The 22,637-nt window shown below is 39.8% G+C and overlaps 1 protein-coding gene across 2 annotated transcripts in view; it reads right to left on the bottom strand.

Moving 5' to 3' along the window:
• sertad2b (SERTA domain containing 2b) overlaps nucleotides 1-22,637 on the bottom strand; it is an 89,443-nt gene that overhangs the window by 20,108 nt on the left and 46,698 nt on the right. The window contains exon 1 of one of the 2 annotated variants that reach the window (XM_041789294.1): nucleotides 10,965-11,061. The exons of the other annotated variant lie outside the window; for it this stretch is intronic. The gene's annotated coding sequence lies outside the window, so the exon portion shown is untranslated. Of the gene's footprint in view, nucleotides 1-10,964; nucleotides 11,062-22,637 lie in introns of those variants that run through there. 2 annotated transcript variants of the gene reach the window in all.

Genomic DNA, 22,637 nt, shown 5'->3' with positions numbered 1-22,637 from the left:
GCAAAAAGGAGTGGTCTGGAAACACGGATTGATTATTGCACCATAGAGCTCTCAATGATGCCCTCATTTGTACTTTTGATGCATTAGCTTACTGTTGTAAGATGAATTTTAAGAATGCTAAGCGCACTGTATATATATAAAGGCACACTCATACAAAAACATCTGTACTATACCCAGGCACACAAGAGCACTCCACACCATGCTCAGGCACAGTCCATGTCCTTGGTCCTGACACAGATGAAGAGATGGGCTTCAGCATGGTACAACTGCTTGTGCATGCACACAAGAACGGGTGCAAAACATGGGCATGTTGTCCAATCAGTGCAACTTTTTGACAATCATTTTTGACAGTGGCAAGACATTGTCTGACCAAAAGAACTCAAATCAAGCCACAGAGTGAGAAAAGTCAATGTCATAATATCTGTGCATTTCTCAATTAAGCCCAATCTGTGAGGGATCCTGTAAACTCCATCCATCCATCCATCCATCCATCCATCCATCTTCTTCCCCTTATCCAGGACCAGGTTGTGGTGGAAGCAGGCTGAGCAAGTCAATCTAGACATCCTTCTCCCCAGTGACACTTTCCAACTCCCTCTGGGGGATCCCAAGGTATTCCCAGACCAGACAGGGTATATAATCCCTACAGCACATTCTGGGTCTTCACCAACATCTCCTCCCTTTGGAAGTCTCCTGCCCGGAAGACCTCCAAAGGAAGGTGCCAAGGAGGCATCCTGATCAGATGACTGAACCACTTCAACAGGCTTCTTTTAATGCAAAGGAGCAGCAGCTCAACTCGAAGTCCCCTCTGGATGTCTGAACTACTCACTATCTCTAAGGATGAGCTTAGCCACCCTCCAGAGAAAAATAATTTCAGACGCTTCTATTTGCAGCATAATTCATTCGGTCATTACCATAGAGCACACCTGAATACTGTGCTGTGTTAGTAACACTGACACAAACAAGTAACATTAGGCTAGAATGAAATATACCAACAGTATCCAAACTGAGCTAACATATTCTGCTTGGCTACTTTTATCACCACTGTGGCTAGTAGTTTGAGCTATTGGGACCTCACGTGTGCCCTTCAACACAATACATGCATTAAAACCTGTGATGCATTAAAACAGTGTTTCCAAAATCCATTTTGTGTCAGAAATAATACCAGAGACAGTACTGGTACAGGTTAACCAGCCACCACTAGAGCAGTGGGAGTGCTAGCCTGTGGGGGACTGGAGGAGTGGGACAAGCATGCTTCAGCATGGCATGGGTAGGGCTTTCCACGGACATGAGGACGGATCAGACAGTGGGAAAATTGTAGGTATGAGCACTCCTGCATCCCCACACTCTTAGGGACAGGCATCTTTCTCATGATGTTATGGTTTTTGCAGAGGTGAGCGCTTCTTTTGGCTGACAGCTAGTGTTTGTGGCAAACCCTGTATGGTGCGACTAGTCCCAGTGTAAGCCTGCACTAAGATGCCAAGGGAAAAAAGTTAGAAAAAAATCCACAATGTGCCATTTCTGTGCAGCTGTGAAGCTCTTAAAGCTGTTTTCACTATGTAGAGTACAGGAGTTAAACTTTTGGCTTATGTTTGCCTTTTTGACTTGCCTCTTGTTGTCTTAAACTGAAGAGTCTTTCCAGTCAAATGGCATTTCATGAGATTTTTTTGAACTGAACTGCACCAGAATTTTATTTAAATGCAGGATTATGACTTGATCAAGGGGAAAAAATGTAAAAAGTTTTACTACCTGTCCGGTCCACATCACTATGTAGCCCAGCAATGTTTGCTACTTCAATTTGTCATATTCACTCAGTAGAAACTAAAATTAAACGGACTCTTACAGATTTAAAAACCTTACATTTTGAAATTGCTGAATATTTTGGAGCATATCAGTGGAACTAAAGCAAAAAGACCAGATGGTTGAGGAGAGAGAGCACAAAAATAAATAAACAAGCCAATAATACACACAACAATGTCCATGTGTGTGCACGCCACATTTGTTTGTGTGTGTGTGTGTGTGTGTGAGAGAGTATTTTCCCTCACAGCGATCATAAATGCTCACATGACAGAGGTCAGCTGGGTATCAGACCAGGAATTCACTACCATCTCTTACATAATGACAGACCTGGTTACAAAATAGCCCGGCTCTGACTGCAGCGTCACATTAATGAAGACGTTCCTGTGTTTGTGTGCATGGTTTAAGATAGAGATCGTCTCTGCAGCTACATGTTTTTAAGTGCAAATCCTACAATCCTACCTTAGTGAAGTGATATCGGGAGCTTATTTGATGTGTTTAAAGCACATGTTAAGGTGTCTTTTGGAGCGTCATCTCACCTTTGTCCAGATAAATCTGATTACAAACAGTTAAAAAGGATATGAACAAGAGGAGAGCAAAGGTCTGAAACAGAGAAACAGCGTTAGTGAAATGACAACATTCACCCTCATTTGACTTACGCTGAAACTGAAACCAATCGTCTGTTTATCAGGTCCAAAAAATTCCAGGTACAACCTTTTTCTACGATAAAACTAACCCTACAGACTGAATTAGGCCAAACATTGGAATAGCTCTAATGATGAAGCACAACTATTAAACTGTTCCACAAACTGAAAGAAAACTCAAAATTTTAGAGGTAATAACTGAAACAAACTTCTTCCAGTCTAGATGTAACCTCTGACTGAGTATAATTCAACCCAGAATGAAGCTTGTGACCAGCCTGGAATAATTACTATGAGTCAATCGTAACAAACAGACCTCACAGACGCCTGTGCAGAATTATTTATTTAAATATTTTCAAATCTGGGCCCTGTAGTGTTTACACATTCTGGGCTCTAAATAGCTAAAAGGCAGAAATAAGACCATCATGAAATCAGGGCTAATGACATACCCCTGTTTAAATTAACCATGAGGAACGGCACATTCAGATACAGATTTTTTTCTTCACTTCTTTTTAATTCTGCATGTTCTATCTTTTTGAGCAGTGCCCAGAATGGTCAAGCCCCACCTCTAAGCGTGCCGCAGTGATGTCACAGCAATTTGTCATCATTCAGGGACGCCTCGCAGGCATGATTAAGTAGCAACCACTGCACCAAACTTTGAAATACCTTGGGATAACAGCACAGCTTTTTCATGTAATCACCTCAAAACACCGTGTCACAAGCTCTGGACGCACCCTTAAAGGGGTAGTTCACTTGTGGTGGAAAAGCAAATCCCCTGCTGTGCTGGGCTGCTGTGCCGTCAAACCAAGTAAAGCCGAGCCGTTCGACGTAATGGAAATGCCCTATTAGATTATCATGCCAACCATAACATATGAGAAGCAATTAGGTCTCCTGTTTGGGGACAATTTGGTTCCCCGGTGAAAGACAAGAGACAAAGACAAGTGGACAAGACAAATTCAGCAGGAATCTGGTACATTGCTGACAACATATCCAACTTACCAATACACTTAAAACAGCACTACCTCCATGTGAAAATCACTGCAACGTGGAAAAAAAAAACACGGTCAAGCAAACACAGCTCCCTTTATGACTTCAAAAAAGAGGACTGATACTTTTGGGCACCACAACAAAATAGGGATCCATGATATTATCAGAATTTGAAGTTTGAGGATGAACAATAGAACATTTTTCAGTCCTTCAAAAAACCTTCAAAATGTATGTAATGATGATGTAAAAGAAAATGATGTAGGTCTGTTTGTCCAACCTGAAACTCCACTAACTTATTTGTTTGCATGGCCAAAATTAAAAGCTGATATAGACAAATTTTCATAGCTAAAATATCAGCATAAATTTTCATATCTGCCAATACAGAATTCACTTTCAAAGCCAAATCTGCAGATATGGTTATTCACTTTCGAAGCTAATATCTTCTGATACCAACATCATACGATACTAATGTGCATCTTTAGTACAAACCAGATGAACAACAGGTTACAACCGGTAACAGGTTACACCTGTTGGGATAGGGAATGCACAATATTAGAAAACATATGGTGATAGACAATGGCATTGTTGGATAATCTGATAATAATAGAAAGTGCAATAAATAAAAATCAAGGCATGAATCTCAGCTTTAACTCTGTTTTCTGTATCAAGAACATGTGAAAGATGATTATACCCATAATTCTGTCAAAGACATAGACTAGATTAACAATCTAAGCCTGTTGTAACTTGAATAAAAACTTTCAGAGGACAAAGTAAGACAGGGCGCATTTATCCACACATTACAGTCTTTTTCATGACTGCGGGCTGGAGCAGTCTACTGAACCAAAACAGCTTTTTGCAACTATTAGAGCATAAAATATGTAAAGAAGATTGCTCAAGTTTACAAACGCAACAATCACTGTTACCTGCTGCAGTCTTTGGGATTTCAGTTAAAGGAATAGTTCACTGTTTTGCAAAGAGTTTTCAACACATACGAGACTGAGTTTGCAGCTAGTTACAATAACACAAAGCAGTACAAGTGAGTCAGTATGCAACGAACATTTCTGGTCATCAGTGAGCTAACACACAAACTGACTCACTCCCTCTCATACACACACACTTAAGTCTATAAATAAAAGGCAGAAGAAGAGAGCAGATTTAGGTCAGCAGACGTGTCTACATGAGCGCTGCACTCTTTCCACCGAGCCTCTACAGGGAGAAAGCACAGCCTGACACTTCGGTGATGAAGCCTCAGAAGCTGCAGAGATCCACATCATCCATACGTCTGCTCACAGGCTGTACAGTAGCATCCACCTTATTACTGCAGCATTCGTCTTATTACTGCAGCGAGCGCCGTATCGCAGCAGCACCGGCCTTATTTCCACAGTGAACACCTTGTTATAGCAGCACCGGCTTCAGTGCTGCAAGTGTCATCATTTTTACTGCAGGCAGCTCCCCTATTACTTAAGTATAATCCTTGTGAATGCAGTATTACTGTGCTTGAAGCCTCCCTGCTGCCCTGTGATTCTTATTACTATTAATTCTTACAGGTTTTCAGCTTCTGGAGCAATGCAATACGCCAAGCATTCACTACTCCATCCACACCTAATGGTGCATCTAATGCAACACAACAAAGCTTTCAAATCCAAGCCTGAAGAGTCAACAACACAAGTCTGTAGCAGTCCTGCCTTCAGTTTGGTCTAATGCATGATCAAGATACGACTATAGTAGGAATCAAACAATATCTATACCTGTTTAGAAACCATGGCAACAAAACCACAAGTCCTGGGCATCCAATATTGTGCTGTTTCTTGCACCAACAATTGCAGGTAATCGTATGCACATAGTCTAATGTGCATAATTACATTTGTATTTGCACAATTTGGAGAGTGTGTGATTCCTCTCCTATACATCTGTGTGGTTAAAGTGATTTGTGTACTTTAAGTTACAGTCATTTTTGATACTGCTGATCATTAAAGTAAACACATTTTACCAGGGGATTTTTAATGTGGTAAAAAGTATTAAAATGTATAAAGTGTTTAAATTTTGGCACCCTGAAAAAGATAGTAATTAATCAGTGTGACATTTTGATCTGCACGTAATTGTGCATACAACAGTATGTCATTACTGCACAAAGTATGAGCATCAGCACCACAATTAGTTTGATTGCACTGATTCCTACTGCAGTATCCTGGCATCATGCAAGCAATGCAGCGCAACATGTTAGTCCCTTCCTTCTGTGTTGCTTGCATGGAGATGGGCGAGGAACAAGGACAGAGGGAGATGACAAGGTATCAGGAGTGTGTGACAAGATTTACTCGCGCCACATGGCTTGCTTTACAAAGAGGAGATAGCTGTGCATTAATACTATCAATAATGATGCATTAATGATATCAATATCAACCAGCTGTAAACGTCCCATCAATACAAAGGACAGCACTTCCATTACTCCACATTCAAATTACAAGTGCTATAAGGGAAGACGGAAATTCACAAGGCAGAGAACTAAATATGTGATGGTTGCAGCATGAACAGTGAGTGGGTGTTGCTGCACAATGCAACGTGGTATTTGACTCTTGCATGCAGTCAAGAACAGTGGAAGAAATATGCTTTTTTTGCTTCATACAAATACAATAAAGTTTATGACAGGACATTAATAGAATAATGCCCTTCAATAAAAAAACACGGGCAGTTTCAAATGTAAGCAGTTGCAGAAATGTGACATGAAGGTCAGAAAGTAAGATGCTGTTATGACTGGAATATTCATCACACCAGAAATTTAAACTTAGAAATCATACCAGTAGGGCTGGCACATGATTAAAATTTCCGTTTGTGATTAATACCAGAATTTCTTTAGAATAATTTTTGAGTCACATTTTGAATTCCACTATTTTGCATTTTAAACTGCTTTCGTTTCATTTTTTATTTTTATACTGTCTTAAACGAAGCGTGACTGACTTGTATGGATATACACTAGCTTTTATTTTGAAAAGAAATGATGAACTTAGTGTAGAGCTAGGGCAGACTAAAGATTATTACATGAAAACTTAAAAGGAACAGAAAATGGAACTTGTTATGTATTGAAAAGGAAATACGGGAAGAGTAAAACTGTAGATGTTTGATAACACAAGGTGCAGATGACTTATGACTTATTTTGAATCATTGTGGCAGCAGGTAGATGTGATGTGTACTGAGACTATAAAGCATGCTGTTAATGGTATTTTTAACAAAATGGACTTCATAAGGACCTCAGTTTTATTGTAATCAAAGCAGTAATGCTGACAGCCCATAATACCAAACAGCTGCCTATCAATGACTGCTTTAATATCACAGCAGTGATTGTAATGCAGATTTTTTGTCTGCAACTTTGCTTGTCTGCTTTCTTTTTGAATGCAATGCATTTTTCACTAAGTAGGCTGCAGAAGTTTGCCTGCAATTTCTGATGGCTCGATTCCTTTATGCACCCGTCTTATGAGGGTTAGGGATAAGTTATGTTTTTTTCTTTTTTTCTTTCTTTTTTTTAGCACTTTTTAATACCATTGATTATTAAAAATAGTTTGTATCTGGTGCTGACAAACTTTTGATGCGTATCAATCATTTTCCCAGAAGAAAAATAATGTAATTGAAAATATATATATATGCCAATTAATCTCACTTTGACGTCATCAGACAGCTGTCCACAGTAGCTAGACAAGAACATGAGAAAACCTCCCTTTGCTTATTTTTATTTTACCCAACTAAAATATCAACATAATCTGAGACTGATTAATAAGTAGACACTGACCTCAGTCCTCCTTCAACCTGTACCTTTCTGCATTTACCAAGATACAGTACATGTGCAAACTTCTCTGCCTCTGCATATATCACTGTTTAAAGAATGACATATGTTCCTGTGTCCTTTAGAAACAAATCTCAGATTTTGTCAATATAATAAGATTATATCTAACTGAATCCAATCCTTCTTAAATCATTGGTTTATATGTGATTAATTGCAATTAATGGATTAAAAAGTCTGTGGTTTATCTGATGCATTTTTAATTGATTGACAGCACCATCTGTATCACTGAGAAGCATGAAGTAGAGTTGCTCAAGTTTGGAAAAATTCGTAATCACAATGATTTTGATCAACAGTGTGATGACGGTTATCAAACATGCTTACTCGCTGATTTTACAACATCTGCATTAAGTGCATTTGTTGAACACCAACACTGATGCTGCACAATGAGAAACATAAAAAAATATATAAATATAACCAAAAAAAATATCATTTCAACATAAAAAAGACAAAACAAGCACAACTTTTCATTCTTAAAGTTATCACTTCATTTTGATTATCTTGTTTCATGATCATAAAAACTTAGTACCAAAAAAATATTAAAACACTTAAAATCTTGACAATCTTTGTCCAGCGTATTTGTTGGTTAAAACCTAAAAATGCCTTGACAAATATTACCTAAAGATGGTTTTGTTACAGTGCCTGAATACTGCCTGTTACCCAATACTGATATCAGATTTAGATCATTATCAGACTGTGTTATCTCATCTTATCTAGGGAGTTTCAGCTTTAAACTGTGTAGTATTAGGTGATCAGATCACAGCCACTGTCTTTAGAAATGCTTCAGTAAATGAAACAGTGACTCATTTAAACATTTTCTGGACTCTGACAGTAGCTATGGGCCCTCCTGAGGGGCTGCCCCTCTCTGTAAACTAGGCTTCCCTCTCCTCTCTGTGGTTATCTGCTCACTGACAGTTGTGTAACTCTGCATCACACCGTAGCTGCAGCTCGGCTCAAACGGGGTTCAGCTCTGATCAAAGAGGCCCATGTGGTCGACGTGTGATCCTCTGCTGTGGTTGCTCGTCCAGACGGAGTAAGGAGGCTCAGAGGAGACCGGTGAGCTTGTGTGTGCAGACTGTAGGTCACAACAAGGGAGCAACAGAGTGAGGAGGAGGTGCTGACTGTCATTATAGGAGCAGACGGCTGTGGTGCGCGTTACGAAACAGAGCCCCCTCCACTCAGCACAACACAGAGACTGACTGAGACGATCCAAAACACTCAGTATGTTTACATGCAGATAGAAAAAGTCAAATTATTGTGTCAGTCTAAAGAAAAATGGACTTTAAAAATGTAAAACATGTATGTAAATAGTCTGATGGAAGTAAGACTATACTGATTTTTTTCAAAGCCAGACTAACACATCTTGATAATGCAGCTGGAGATAGATTAACTCTTTACACAAAACTGGACTGAGCATTCTGTGCATGCTCCACAACCTCCATGCCAGGCTTTGACCTGGAAGTTGCAGGTCACAGCATGAATGTTAAGCACGTAAGTCCTGTTGTCTTCTGCCTTCCATAAGAGTCACTATAAATGCATTACAACAACATGCAATGCCACAAAAAAGCGATGGGCACGTATGAAATGTCCACAGCTGTAAAACTGTTCATGATTTTGCTGTTTGCAAACTTGTTGGCAAGGTCAAACAGAACCAGGTCCAATAGATAAGAGCTTAAAGGGGGCATACCACCACCAATCCTAGCAGACTCTGACGGGCTTCTACCAGTAAACAGATTCTCCCCTGGTGCTTGTGTACTTGGACAGGGACAGCAGTCTAGTTAAATAGCCTAATTGACCTATAAACATGGGTAAATGGTGCTTATAAGCACACTGATTGAGGACCAGATCAAGCATAACTAGACTTGTGCACTAAATTCACCATACTCCACAGCATGCTTGTACAGTAGGTTTCAATAAAGTCAGAATAAAGGACTAAATGAGCAATTACATGGCTTTTATGCTGAAATAGATCTGTATGTATCCCTTTGTGAAACTAGAGAAAATCACACAATATCCTCCCCTATTTTGACACCACTGCAACATATCTGAGGTAGTCAATATTGGATACCAGTATCGGCAAACTCCTGCACGCTGCTAAAGGGAACACTCACACTGAGCCGTCTGCCATGCCTGAGCACGCTTAACTCCCAAAGTCAAGTTTGTTTAATGAGTGTGAGTGCTCTGTACCATGCTCAGGCACGGTGCATTTTCTTGCCCCTGGCTCAAGAGGAAGAGGAGCGCTTCAGCTTGGTATGATCGCTCATGCACACACACACAAGCACGAGTGCACAGTGTGGATGGGACGTGTGATCAATACAACAGTTCCACAATCATTTTTGAGCAGTGGTGTAATGTTAGAGGCCAAATCTGACCACAAAGTCAATAAAATTCCTGTCATCTTAACTTCCCTATTATGCTAACTCTGCAGGAGCATGCATCTTGTAAACTACCTGTGTCATACTGCAACATGACGATGTATCCATGCTCATGCCCAGGTGGGCTTGGAGCAGCATGGGTACAGGCCATGATGGACTGTGGGGGCGGGGTGCAAGCATGCTACAGCACGGTACACTGCAAGTGGGCCTAGTGTGAGCGCGTATTAAATTACACACATGCACTGGCAATGTTTTGGCCCAAAAAAATGTGGACTTTTTCTGCCATTTTTGGTGGAGCAGTTCCTCTTCTACAACCTGTCTTTTGTAGTTTTAGCACTTTTTGAACCAACTGATCCATAAAGTTACAAAGATTGTCCTGTTTTAAAACATTCTGTTTCTAAAAAAGTATCACAAGTAATGGACATTTTGACGCCCTTAGTCAGAGCATAATAAATGTCACAAAAGCAATGACCTTTTTCTATTCTCTGAAGTTCTTTTTTTTTTCAAATCTAAATCTAGATACAAATAACTTTTATAGAATGCATGCAAATGTTAAATGTTTTCCTCAAACTGCTCTAAAGCCATGCATCTGTGTTGGATGTTACAGGTAGCTGCAGATCATTCTGTTCTGGTTGCATAACAAAAGTAAACATGTATTTTTACTTATATTTTCTGCATAAAGTGGTGTGGTCCCTTCACAGCTTTCCAAAAAAATCTGATCAAAAATAGTAATATATATCTTTGTTAACAGCGTGACATTATACAGTAATCACAATAATAGCCCTTGTATATGTGATATGTATCGTATCGTTTTCTCGCAAATTCACAGCCACTTTAAGGACACGTGTGTCCAACTATTCACTGGTAATTAAATGATTTTATTTCAATATTTTGCTTGTCAGAGTTTTTAAGATGTAGGCCGTTTTCAGTCATTTAAAGCGCTTTTTAAAATCCACATAACTTCTGTGATATTACTCATTTATAGCTCTATTTGCGGAAGCAGTCCGTGCTAATAGGTGAGTGTATTTCGAGTAGAAAAGTTTATCAGACTTCTCTCCGTGGTGATAAAGTGGAAAGTGTCGGCGCTGCCTCGGCTCTGTAAACTGGACGACTTTAACAGATAAAGAGGGTCACTGGAAGTCTACAGGCGGACATTACCATTTAAAACTTTTTTCCCCCAGACCCCCACAACCCCCAGCACTATCACTGAAACACCTCCAGCCTCCACAGTCCGTCTATTATTCATTAGAAATACGTTACGCTGCCTTGTTCTAAAGACTTTGCTCGGCATGGTTTTAACTCCACGACGTTTGGAAAATAGAAGCAGCGACTTACCACATCCAGGTCCGCCGGGCTTCGACAGAGAAACATGGGGGGATTTAAAGAGTCCTGTCGGCTAACACAAGAACAAGCCGTCCTCGCTCCCACAGACTCTGACACACAATGGCGCTGATAGGAGGAGAAAACTGCCTCCGCGCACAGGAACAGAGCTGCCTTCACGGACTGTGGGACAATTCTACTGAGGTAAGCTGCACGTGTGCGTACAGCCGTAAATCCGTGCCATTTAAAGTGTTGGGAGTTGTAATGTTGGATTTTGGTTATTGTTGAAATTTCAATAATAGTGAGCAGAATTAGCAGAGTTGGGTAGCGCTGCTTTTGAAACTAACTCGTGAGATACTGCGCTACATGCTGAGAAAGTAATTTGTTAGATTACTGCATTATCTATTGATCAAACTAACGTGTTAGAGTACTTTTGCGTTACCAAATATTAAACCCTTTAACCCATCTGTCCACCTGTTCATTGTAAAAACGACACATAACGACCACACGTCCGCTGTTGAATGTGTGGACTCATGGAACAGCTTAATTTACGGTCCATAATCGGTGTCTATGCAGCCCATTAACACCACTAACAGACACAGAAACCTTTACAGCTCTTTGATATTCTCAAGGTCTGACAACAAGCTACAGAATCACACAAACGCTGTGCGTAATGACCGTGCGTATTTGGAACGGCTGCACTGCTGATTCAATGTAAAAAAAAAAAAAGCAACATGGGCTTTTAAACTTAGGTTTCACCATGTTATTGTCCATTTCATCCAAATATCAAACACAGAGGGGACAATTCCAGAGTAAAGTGCTGTCCTCTCTGCCATCTCACCGGCTCAGTGAAGTAGCCATGTGTGCGTTCTGGCACAGTTGTTTTTACCTACATCTAGAACGGTTCTACGTGCCAACGAAGGGCAAAGTGCAAATGCTTCCAAGAGCATCTCTTTTTCTTTCTCTTTTTTTTTGCTTAATACATTAATATCCCTTGATAAACAATTGCAGGCTATTTAGGATAGGAAGTTTTGAGCAACACAGTCGTTCAAAAAGCATAAATCAGGATTTTTTTTTTTAACACGGAGGTTCAAAATAAAATTAATGTTAGCTGTAAAAATGAGGCATAAAATTGTCCAAAAGCAATATGCTGATATAACTAGGGTTGTCTCAACCCCAGAAAAAACTCAGAACTTCAATGTGACTAGTAAAAACAAGACAATATTGATACATGTTTTGGTACTCAAGCAACCAAAAATAAAGTCCTAGGCATCCACTAGAGGGTATTTTCTTGTCTTCAACAGTGAAAAACTACAAGGAAACTTCTCCACACTGTCAAAAATGCACATGACACTGACCATGTTTGTTTTAGTGCAATTCAGACAGTGTGCACAAGTTTGCCTACAAATTTGGATGCATTTATACTTCTTCATGCATCTTCCTGATGACATGTGTGTCTACTTTTTTAAGTTTTGCTTCTGTTGAATGTCATAGACCACTTTACCCACACTGTGTAAAAGCTATCTCAGAGCTTTCTGAGGGATTTTTGTTTTGTTTTGTTTTGTTTTTATTTGACTGTGTTAATGCTTACAACACAAATTTTGGATGGTATGTTTTTTCAATAGATCTTGGAGATTTTTAAGAACCTGTAAAGTAGTAAGCTCTGTACACTTTTTGTATACACTGAGGTAGTTCGTGTCCAAAAATGCCCTAATGAAACCCAAAAAACCACAGGTTTTGATCCCCTAGCCACTGTTGTATAGAAAAAACATGCAATTTATGACATATGCTTTCATTCTGAGGTCACTGCTTCAGCTTTTTTGTGTTTCCTCTTTGCCATCAAATGTCAGCCAATTGTGCAATATTTGGCATGAAGGGAAATTACATTCTTTTTTCCAAGATTCCTATAAGGTTACTATTGTAACACTTTTATTAAAGTTGAATTGAAATTTATTGAAATTTAAAGAAATGCATAAAAATCTTTAAGTTATTGCTCATTATTAAAAATGTACATTAAAAAAAAAATCTGAGTTTCCACTTAAAGAGTTCTCATAAAATCCTAATCTAAATATCTAAATCCTAATCCTAAAATTCCCAACATTTTATATCTATGATCAGGTCTGATAGTGATTTAAATTCAAGCAAAAAAGTGAAAGATTTTGTAAAGTTTTTTTCTGCTATTTATGCATTGCGTCCATTTTTGACCCCTTTCACTCAGTGTTTGTGTAAAAGTTTTATTTTAAAATATAATACAAGAAAAAGATACAGCATAGAAATAAATGTTGCTGCTCATCTTAAACATAGATGCTGTAATAATCCATTAGATTGAAGGAAAAATAAATATTTTGGTTTTTTCTACATTACTAACACCGCTTTAAACTGGCATTGAAAGGGTTAAATTAAAGAACTAATGAATATTTGACATATATGATCAAGTCGGATCTGGATTTAAATTAATTACTGCAAAAGACGTAAAAAAAAAACTCGTGTTTTTTTTTAAACGTTTTTATTGCTTGTAAATAACAAAATATCCCATAAGTATCAGCATATCATTTTTCTAAAACACTTTGGATATAGAGAGAGATTCTTTGCATCTCGTAAGGAATTTGAACCTTTATTTTAGTCTCATTAATTCATCATCACAAAGTAAAAAATACAAGGTACAGCTGAAAACGTGTGCAGTATTTGATCAGTTCTTACTGCAGATAAATCTAAGAGAAACGTGCAGGCACCAATTTCTAAAATTAACTATAAATAATAATACAATAATTACTCACACAGTTACCTTGAAATGGGCCTTCACCTTTGTGTCAGTAGTGTAGAAAGTGTCTACTGTGTTGGCAAGCCTCACTTTGTTACGGTTGGCAAATTTACGAGCAGCACGTGAAGGCAGCAGGAGAAGCTGAAACCGAGCAGCTGCCCCGGAGAAGTGGCGTCGTCGGCTGAGCTCCGCCCACACACACTCACACTCAGAGGAGTTGTTTCTGTCAGTCTAATGTGAGTTAATTGAACATTTACAACATTTTAAAACTGCTAATTAAGAGAAAAAGTTCACATTAAGAGCTGCAACTAATGAAAGAGCAGCGTTAACCAAGGTTTTCCCTCTTCGCTCTCGCCACCTGAATCATTAATCTGTCCCTCCTGACACAGTTATGGAGTCAGAGAAGTGATTCACTGGACTAACCATGCTGATTGTTGGGTTATTGATGCCCGTGTGACCCTGCAGCAGATGGCACAAAGTAGTCCGGTAAACTCGAACAAAACGCTGCATGCAGACAAAAACTCCAGTGGAGCATCATGGGGCAGAAAATGGGCATCTTGGACCGTTTGTGCCCTTTATGCCCCCTGCTGCACACTCACCCAGTTGTGCACTGATACAGTCACAATACAAGTCTCCCTGTTTACTCAGACAGGCTGTCTGTTCTCAGGCTTTGATCAACCTGCTGTCACTTGCCTTTCCATCTATTAGTGTTTGGGCCTCAGTAGTTGGCACAGAAACATACATTCAGTTAGGCCCTTTGTGCATTTGGGCCCTTAGTTGTCAAAAATTTTACAGAAAGTGGCAGAACATTGTGTAATTGTGTATTCTTGTGAAGAATTAGTCCAAAATCTTTCCCTAACTTTCTCATTTTTCCGTCTGAAGTTGGTTACAACCCTCTGATATTTTCTTATAAGGATCGATTCCTTCATTAAAAGTTGTATTAAAGAAGAAAAACAACCTCAAGGCCAAAAACAAGCCTGCAAACCTTGAGCTGTTCCGATATGTCAATACTTTATTTTTGGATTTTGCTTGTGATTTAAATGCACCAGTATGGAACAAAACAACTAACCTTTGTCCTAGTTCTCTAAAAGATCACTGAAATCCAATATAGCACCAGATTTTGGTGCTTTTTCTAACTAACGTAACTTCTTGCAAAAGTTCCACTGCAATGAACTAAATTCCCAGGGACACTTCAAATATTAGTGTTGCCAAGCCCAGAAGGAACAATTTAATGGGGTTTTCCAAAGAAAACCATCTTAAATCTCATAAAGAAATAAAGCAATCATCACTTAAGAGCCATAAAATCTTTGTGGTGTTGCTGCAGAGACTCAGTGTTCTGCCTGTTTTGGAATTAATGTGTGCAAACCTTTGGATGGTGTTGTATAGATAATACAGGCCAATTCAGACTATACAGACAAGCATACAGGTCAAGGCACTAAAGCCATGACTCTCTCAGAGGCCACAGTACTGTATATAAGATGAAGCAAGGGAGAATCACCTTCCTACATGTTGGTGTTAAGGTGTGATTAAAACTGCAGTGAAACAACCAGAACATCAAGCAATTCTCAGGTTTCGCTTTGTCGATGCTAGCAGTACGTCTACACGAAAGAAGAATCCAGTAGGTGGCGATATGCCTCTTTTAAGCTTATTGCATTTTGGCCTTCTTTGGTTGACCTGTTACATCACAAACAGAGCAAGTGAGCAAGCAAACAGTAAAATCATGACAAGTGGCAATGACCTTTTCTTGCATACATATTCAGGGCTGTTTGCCAATTGTTATTTTACAATTTTGGGGTTGAATTGTATGTAAGCCGGTGTACACAATGGCTACCACCACGATAGCAGTTCGCTTGGATGTACTATAGCTGAAGAGAAGTAGCAGTTTATTCATAACTTGATCACATTTTTTTATTTCAGACAGGAACACTCCTCAAAATTTTACCATTTTATTTCAAAACGGACAGTTTTACTTGGCAGAGAAGACTCTGCTCAAAAGATGCTCCATGGGTTAGTCAAGCAGCTTGCTTTGACTTTCCAGGGAGGGCATGGCTAGAAACCCCACTATGGATGGCTACATTCATGGCAAAAATCAGTTCAAAAGTAATTAATACAACCAGCTTAATGCTATTAAGGAGAAGGCTGGGGTGGAGGAGGTTAAGCTTTGCCAGCAGCAGCGTGGTGCATCAGCATTAATGCCAGCAGGGATTAATGAGAAGTATGTCATATTCAAATGGACTGCTATGTTGAGAGAAAGAGCTGTGATAAGCTCGGAGCTGGGAGGCGATTACTGGGATCAGCTGATCACGACTGGGCATATGACTACCGTGTCCTGCTTGAACTAATACTGAGTTTCATGAAAACACTAAAAGCTTGTCTTAGCAGAGATATTTTTGCATTTCTATGGATAGGTTTCTGAATAAATATTAGCTCCCAACAAGCTTAGCTGTTCAAACTTTACAGCAGCACTAGCCAGTATAGCTTAGGTTAGCAGTGGTGCTGCATATGTCTGATACCTAATTTTGTCTTGTTGCTCTGATTGGCTCGTCATGAATGTGACATAAAGAGTGTTCATCCAATCCTCTTCAGAGATTATTTTGAAAAGTTTCCTAGAAGAATGTGAAATATATGAAACAGTCAATCTGGCGTGTCAGGTTACCCCTTTGTGGACTCTGCCATCTTGGACTTTGCATCTTGCATATTTCTACAGTACCACAGCAGAGACCCAATAAAAGGTCAGGTCAGGTACAGGAGCATATGCCAGTTTACCACTCAGCCTCAGGTATCTTTTCAGCTGGCCCCTCCATGACACACACAGCTGCCCCTGGACCAGCCCACCAGGTAGGTCCTGGGCACCCAGTATGCAGTAAGCTGGACCAGGCCCAGGACAGCATGTAAAACTGCAGCTGCCATTCAGGTACGAGGCAGCTGACCATTCCCATCCCTGCTCTCCTGAGCATAATGTCAGCATTAGACACACAGTCTTGCTAACGATGGTCTTTCCCAAATTTACACATTGCACCTTTGCATAAAGGAAATTATTCAGCACACAGAGTAGGTATTGCTACTCTGGTCACAACTGAGGGATGCAGAGGTCCAAACTTAACCTTGCAACAGTAAAGTAGATGTGAAGCACTCTAAACCTGAGGTTGCTGGTTCTGCAAGTGCAAAAAATGCAGTAGATGCAGCTTATGGTGTTCAACTTCCAAACCAAAGCCTGGCACAGGAACTAATTTATTTATCATACTAGTCATGTTTGGGGCTGATTTAGGTGCAAACATGAAAGAGTAAATTGACTTTTAACTGCACGATGTAAGAGTGTTGGACTGGCTTTGAATAATTCTGCTGAGTACTATTTCAGTCATACTAACATGTTTACAGGGATTGTCAGGCTGTAGGTAGTACGTTGTGCCCAAGCACACTTGAGCACCAAAGTCTTCTTTGTTTGAGCTGGATGAGTGCTCCAGACCATGCTCAGGCACAGTACACTTCCTTGACCCTGGTAGTGATGGAAGAAGTGGGTTTCTGCTCATGCACATTGGCAAGCACTCCTGCGAAAGGTGCACATGACCTATACTTGATCTGATCATTCCTCTCATTGATCAGTTTAAACAGAGGTTGGGTCAACTTTAAATGATCCCTGGTTCATTTTCACAGATAGGCCAGTTCATTTTAAGTGGTGTGAAAACTCATTCAGCTCAACTCTGGTGTGGACAAAACAAGTGAACTGTGGTCTCCTTAAAAAGGGGGGTCTCGGTTCACTTCCAAATGAACCCTGGTGAGGTACGGTTGAGGTGTGAAGGCAAAGCGGACCAACTTGTGAACCTAAGGCAGGAAGTGGCATAAAAAGTAATGAATTACAGGTGTATTCATGTGATTTGATACACTCAAATACACGTACCTCGCTCAGAGTAGAAAACATATAACTCCCTGATGTTATCAAGATGGTTTGGTTAGTTTGACCAAGTGCAATGTGAGAGTTAACCAAACCACATTAAAGCGCAACAATGCTGCAATTTCAGCCCTGAATTGAACCAAGTCCCCCAGACTATCAGTTGTTAGTCATATCTGATCAAAACAACTCAAAATAAGCCAGTTGGTGAGTAAAGATCCTGTCATGTTTTCTATGTGATTCTTCACTGTGCTAACTCTGTGAAGCCATGTGTTTTCATGTGCCACATTAAAATGTGATGAAGTATCCATGCTCAGGCCTGGCTGGGCTTGGAGCAATGTGAGTGCAGGCCAGCAGGGGACTTGATAAAGGAGGTGAAGCTTGCTTCAGTACGGTATGAGGCAGGCAGCTGATGAGACTTGATTTTGGGCTCCTATGTAGATCACAAACCCCCAAGAAGAAGAAGAAGAAGAAAAGAGATATGCGTAGTAATACCCAGGATTTGCTCCATGCTGATGATGGCGTCCATCATACTGCTATGGATAATTTGATCAATTTTAAAACATCACTGATGACCCTCCTCCAACTTCCACATCTCCCGTGCAGATCAGAGGATGAAATGGTTCTCTGTGGTGCAGATATGACAAGACCACTCTGCAAGCAGACTCAGGGACTGTGCCCGAGTATGGTACAACTGTGTTCACACTGATCAAATGAACCAGACTTTGAGGTCGAATGCACTCAGATCTGGGCCTGGGTCTCTACTGTGAAGCCACCCTGATGTTCCAACTGAACCACATACAAGCTGATGCAACCCAGTGAGCTAACGCACATTTAAGAGCAGAAATCTTTGTTGTTTAAAAAGTGAAAATGTAACAGTTTTGGTATTAACCAAAAATAGATGAACTCAAAAAGAAACTTGATTGAAAAATGTAAAGGATGAATGTGGAAAGGCTAAGCAGAGTCAGCTCAGTGAGTGCAGACAGCAGAGAGTATGGCAACTGTTGGTGCAACAGTAATTCAGTTATATTGTGTTATTCTTGGCAACAAGGATCCTCAATAGATCAGAATCATGCCAACAGTTTAGGCTGAATGGAAGCTCAGCTGGAGTACAGCTAACAGACGTGCATGTATACGTAGGATCAGTGGTGAATGGAGATCTGATTTTAGTGCTGCGTTCATCTCTCTGGACTCTGAGTTGACTCATGAATGCGGAGCAGCGAGGAGGGATGGCTCTAAATAAAGATTTCAGGTCAAAAACAGGAAATGGCTCAGTGAGCAGGGAGGGCAGGGCCATAGCAACACCAACTGGAGAGCTGCGCCCACAACATCCCTCCCTCCCTCCCTGCCTGCCTGCCGCTCTCCCTTCATCTATCTTTATTTATTTCTCCCTCGCTCTTCTTTTATTTCCCTCTCTGTGTAAAATCTGCCTGCTGCTCTTCTCTCTCGCCTTTTCTTCGCCGCTGCTCTTTCCTGGTTTTTCACTCTCTGCTTCTGTCTTTGTCTCTCTTCTTCTGCTAATCTTTAAAGCTCAATTTACAGGCTAATTTATTATATTAAATACACTCTTTACTGACATAATCATCAAAATCTGCAGCATAAAGTGAAAAACATCCAAAAGACAGAAAATGATCTGCTCTGCTCTAATTGTCTGCTCTTTGTCTGTGCATGCATCAGGTTGTGAGTGATCCTGACTCATGGTGAGTTCACTGGTCCCACTCATCACTCTGTGCAGCGCCGTGCATGAGGCTACATGTTGCTCCCATCCGTCACCATGCTGCACCCTTTGGTGGTAACACGCAGGATTACAATCGTCACCAGAATAAGTTTGGAAAGCATCATGATCCATTTTTACTTGCTGTGACAACATGGGAGTAATTTTATTTATATCGTCAAGATCCAGAAATTCACGCAGACACAAAAGCAGAAGAATGCAAGATGACATTCACACTCTCACACAGATAGTGTAGGCTGGAGCCGGAATAACTGATTCATACATGTGTTTCTTTGTTACTCATCAGTCCAATTTAGGTTAAAGAATTGTTCACATTCTTCTTTATGTCTCTGATGTATCACAGAGGTCTCCTCGTTCTAATACCCGATCAATCACTGACTTTATAAAGAGTGTTACGGCTCTAACAGCACGTTTGTGGGTTAAGATTTTACATAAAGCACTTTAATGTAAATCCAGCATTACTTTCTCTGTTTCTACAATGTTGAAACCATTGCAAATTCATCTATCAACTCTGTAAATGTTGAGAAAATGTCATAATTCTTTAGATACTTTTCAGTAAGTGTTTACAATTATACAGTCTAGGGCAGTGGTTCTCAACTGGTCAGGTATCAGGACCTATCTCCACCTCCTTCAGAAATATTGTGATCCAATTTCTTTGTAAATTCCAACAATCTAAATGTATTTAATGAATATGTCACAGTTGAGGCTCAAAATGAAAAAAAAAAAACATTACTGGACAAAGAGACGGGACAAAACAAACGTTAAAAAACCACAACATTACAGGAGGATAAGCATGCATACATCTTATTTTACTCCATTTTTCTTAGAAATCATGGACATTTGGTAATTTATTAAGATTTATCCTGATTATCTTGAGGAGAAGAGCTTTATTATCCAAAGAAATGAGATAGATATGTTGATATCTTGAGACAATTACTGACATTTACTTGTCTTGATAGGAAAACCTTAAAAATGCCTGTATGAATTTACTGTTTACCACCAAGGGTTTCCATTCAGACTTTTTGCCACCTTTTTTTTCTGGCACACATTCATGACCCACTGAAAAGAGCTTTGCGACCCACTTTAGGGTCTTGACCAACCAGTTGAAAACCACTGGTCTAGGGTATTTTTCTGATTGATATTATCAAAAGATAACCTGACACGCCAGATGGATGTGTTTCACACATCCAAGCTTCAATAGGAAACGTTTGAGAACAGGCAGAGGCTTTGAAAAAAACTCAGAGTGTGATTGGGTGTATGTTCTGTCTGTCACATCTCTACGGGCCAATCAGAGCAACAAAACACGTGATGTAGCCGCTATCAAGCTGCATGTGCGCAGCTACTCAGGAATAACATGAAACATAACGACTATAGACATGTAAGTACTCGACTTTTGTCGTTTTTGAAAAGAAAACAACTCACTGCTGTTCTTTGTTCTTCTTTTAACAAAGAAATGTTGTCAAGTTCTGATAAAACTGGCGCTTTAGCAGCATCCACGCTAATCTCTTCCTCCATAACTGCACCAGCTCTTGCTGCTGCTTGTTTACGTCACGACTCTGCTGCACCTGAAAGTACTGCCCCTCATCACTGATTGGTCCTGTCACTTTCTAACCGGGCCCAAACGGTTTAGATGGGAGCTTTGCAAGATGGATTCGCCAGTGAAAAACAAGGAAACAGGCGTGTCCATCTGCTTTGCAATCAAAAGAGTCAAAGCTTTAAGAAACAATGTCCATTTCATGATACATACAGTGCTTAACAAATTTATTAGACCACCTGTCATATTTGTCTCAGAGACCATCCAGCATCATGAAGTGCTTTAATGCGGACTCTTTCATTTTCAGTGAGCTCTCCACGTTTTACCATTTTGAACAGGAATGAGGAATTTCAAACTGAATTCACACAAATTTGAGCTGGCTCACTGGGCTTCTCTGAGAAGTCAGAAATTAATAAAGCATAACATTCAACCACTAAAACTCATTTTTCTGTTCAGGAATGACAGTAAATAACTATAATTTGACATATTAATCAAGAAATATTAATGTGCTTTACTATTTTTTCAGGGTTTTTTTTGTAAATGAGTAAATTAGAGAATTCATGGATAACAATAATAATTATATTTTAGCATTAAAAATATCATTTGGGTTAAAGAGCTTCTACATATTGGTGTATTAACCATTGCAGAAACATAAAACATGATTTTGGTAATTACCAATGCTGTTCATTTAGGGCAGCTGTGGCATAAACCTTACTTTGGTTAGGGTTAGGATGGACTAATACATTTTTTAAGCACTGTATACCTAGGGAAAAGAATGGATCCTTAAACATTGCAGCCAAACTCCTGCACACTGTCACAACAACACTGGTAATGTTTCAGTTTACAGTGCACAATTAGAAAGTGTGCACAAGTTTGCCTGCAGTTTCTGTGCAATTTACAACTTTAAAATGACTCAATATTTAGTGCCAAGATCTTCTTTTTGTTGCCATGGTGCTGAAGTTGTTTGATTTATCATTTAAAGTTCTTGTTACTAGGGGCCAGTGGCCTACTGGCCCTGTCTCTACAGCCCGTACAGTGTGTGAGGCTGTAGCCTTTGACATCTGTGGCCCAGGTACGAGTTCATCCTGTGGCTCCTTTCCTGCATGTTTTTTTGACCACTCTCTACATCCAAAGTTTCCAACTCTATCCAATTTCCTTCCTCAAAGGAGGCATAAAAAGCCCAAAAATAAAACGAATAGTTATTTCAGACTGGGTGCGTGTTTGCTGAGTGAAGGCTGCAGTATGTCTGCTCCAGCTTGGCACTGCATGTTGTCTGTGTCTTCCTGCTGTCACAGCCCTGTCTGTCTTCATTAGTACAATAAATCTTCCTATAACTGACTTGATTCACTGTAAAGATTAGCAGAGAAAAGGTTCAAAATAAAAGCATTCTGTACAAAAAAGGCAGGTTTCTCAACTGACCACTGACATGCTTTATTTTGAAAAAATACAAGCAGGAAGTAAAACCGTACTGTGTTTATCTTGGCTGTGATATTTTCTACCATGAATATTGCACATGAATATTGCACATGAATATTTACTACAAGGCAAATATGACTCACTATTTATCCTTTTCCTGTCTATTCTGGATGACAGAAGTGGCAAGCAAAAATATAAGTCAGCCCTCTATTCTCAAGATTCTTGGCACATCATACATGTTTCTGGAGTATGGGATGCAGTGGTCAGTCTCTAAGCCCTGACATCTTAACATGCACACAGAAATGAAAATCTAGCTGAGACACACCCAAGACATGGGCACCACACATCCAGTC

Source organism: Cheilinus undulatus, linkage group 6, assembly GCF_018320785.1.
Source record: "Cheilinus undulatus linkage group 6, ASM1832078v1, whole genome shotgun sequence".
In the NCBI taxonomy this organism is placed as follows: domain Eukaryota; kingdom Metazoa; phylum Chordata; class Actinopteri; order Labriformes; family Labridae; genus Cheilinus; species Cheilinus undulatus.
Note: the sequence above shows the minus strand (reverse complement) of the source record. Positions and strands in the feature narration are given on the sequence as shown.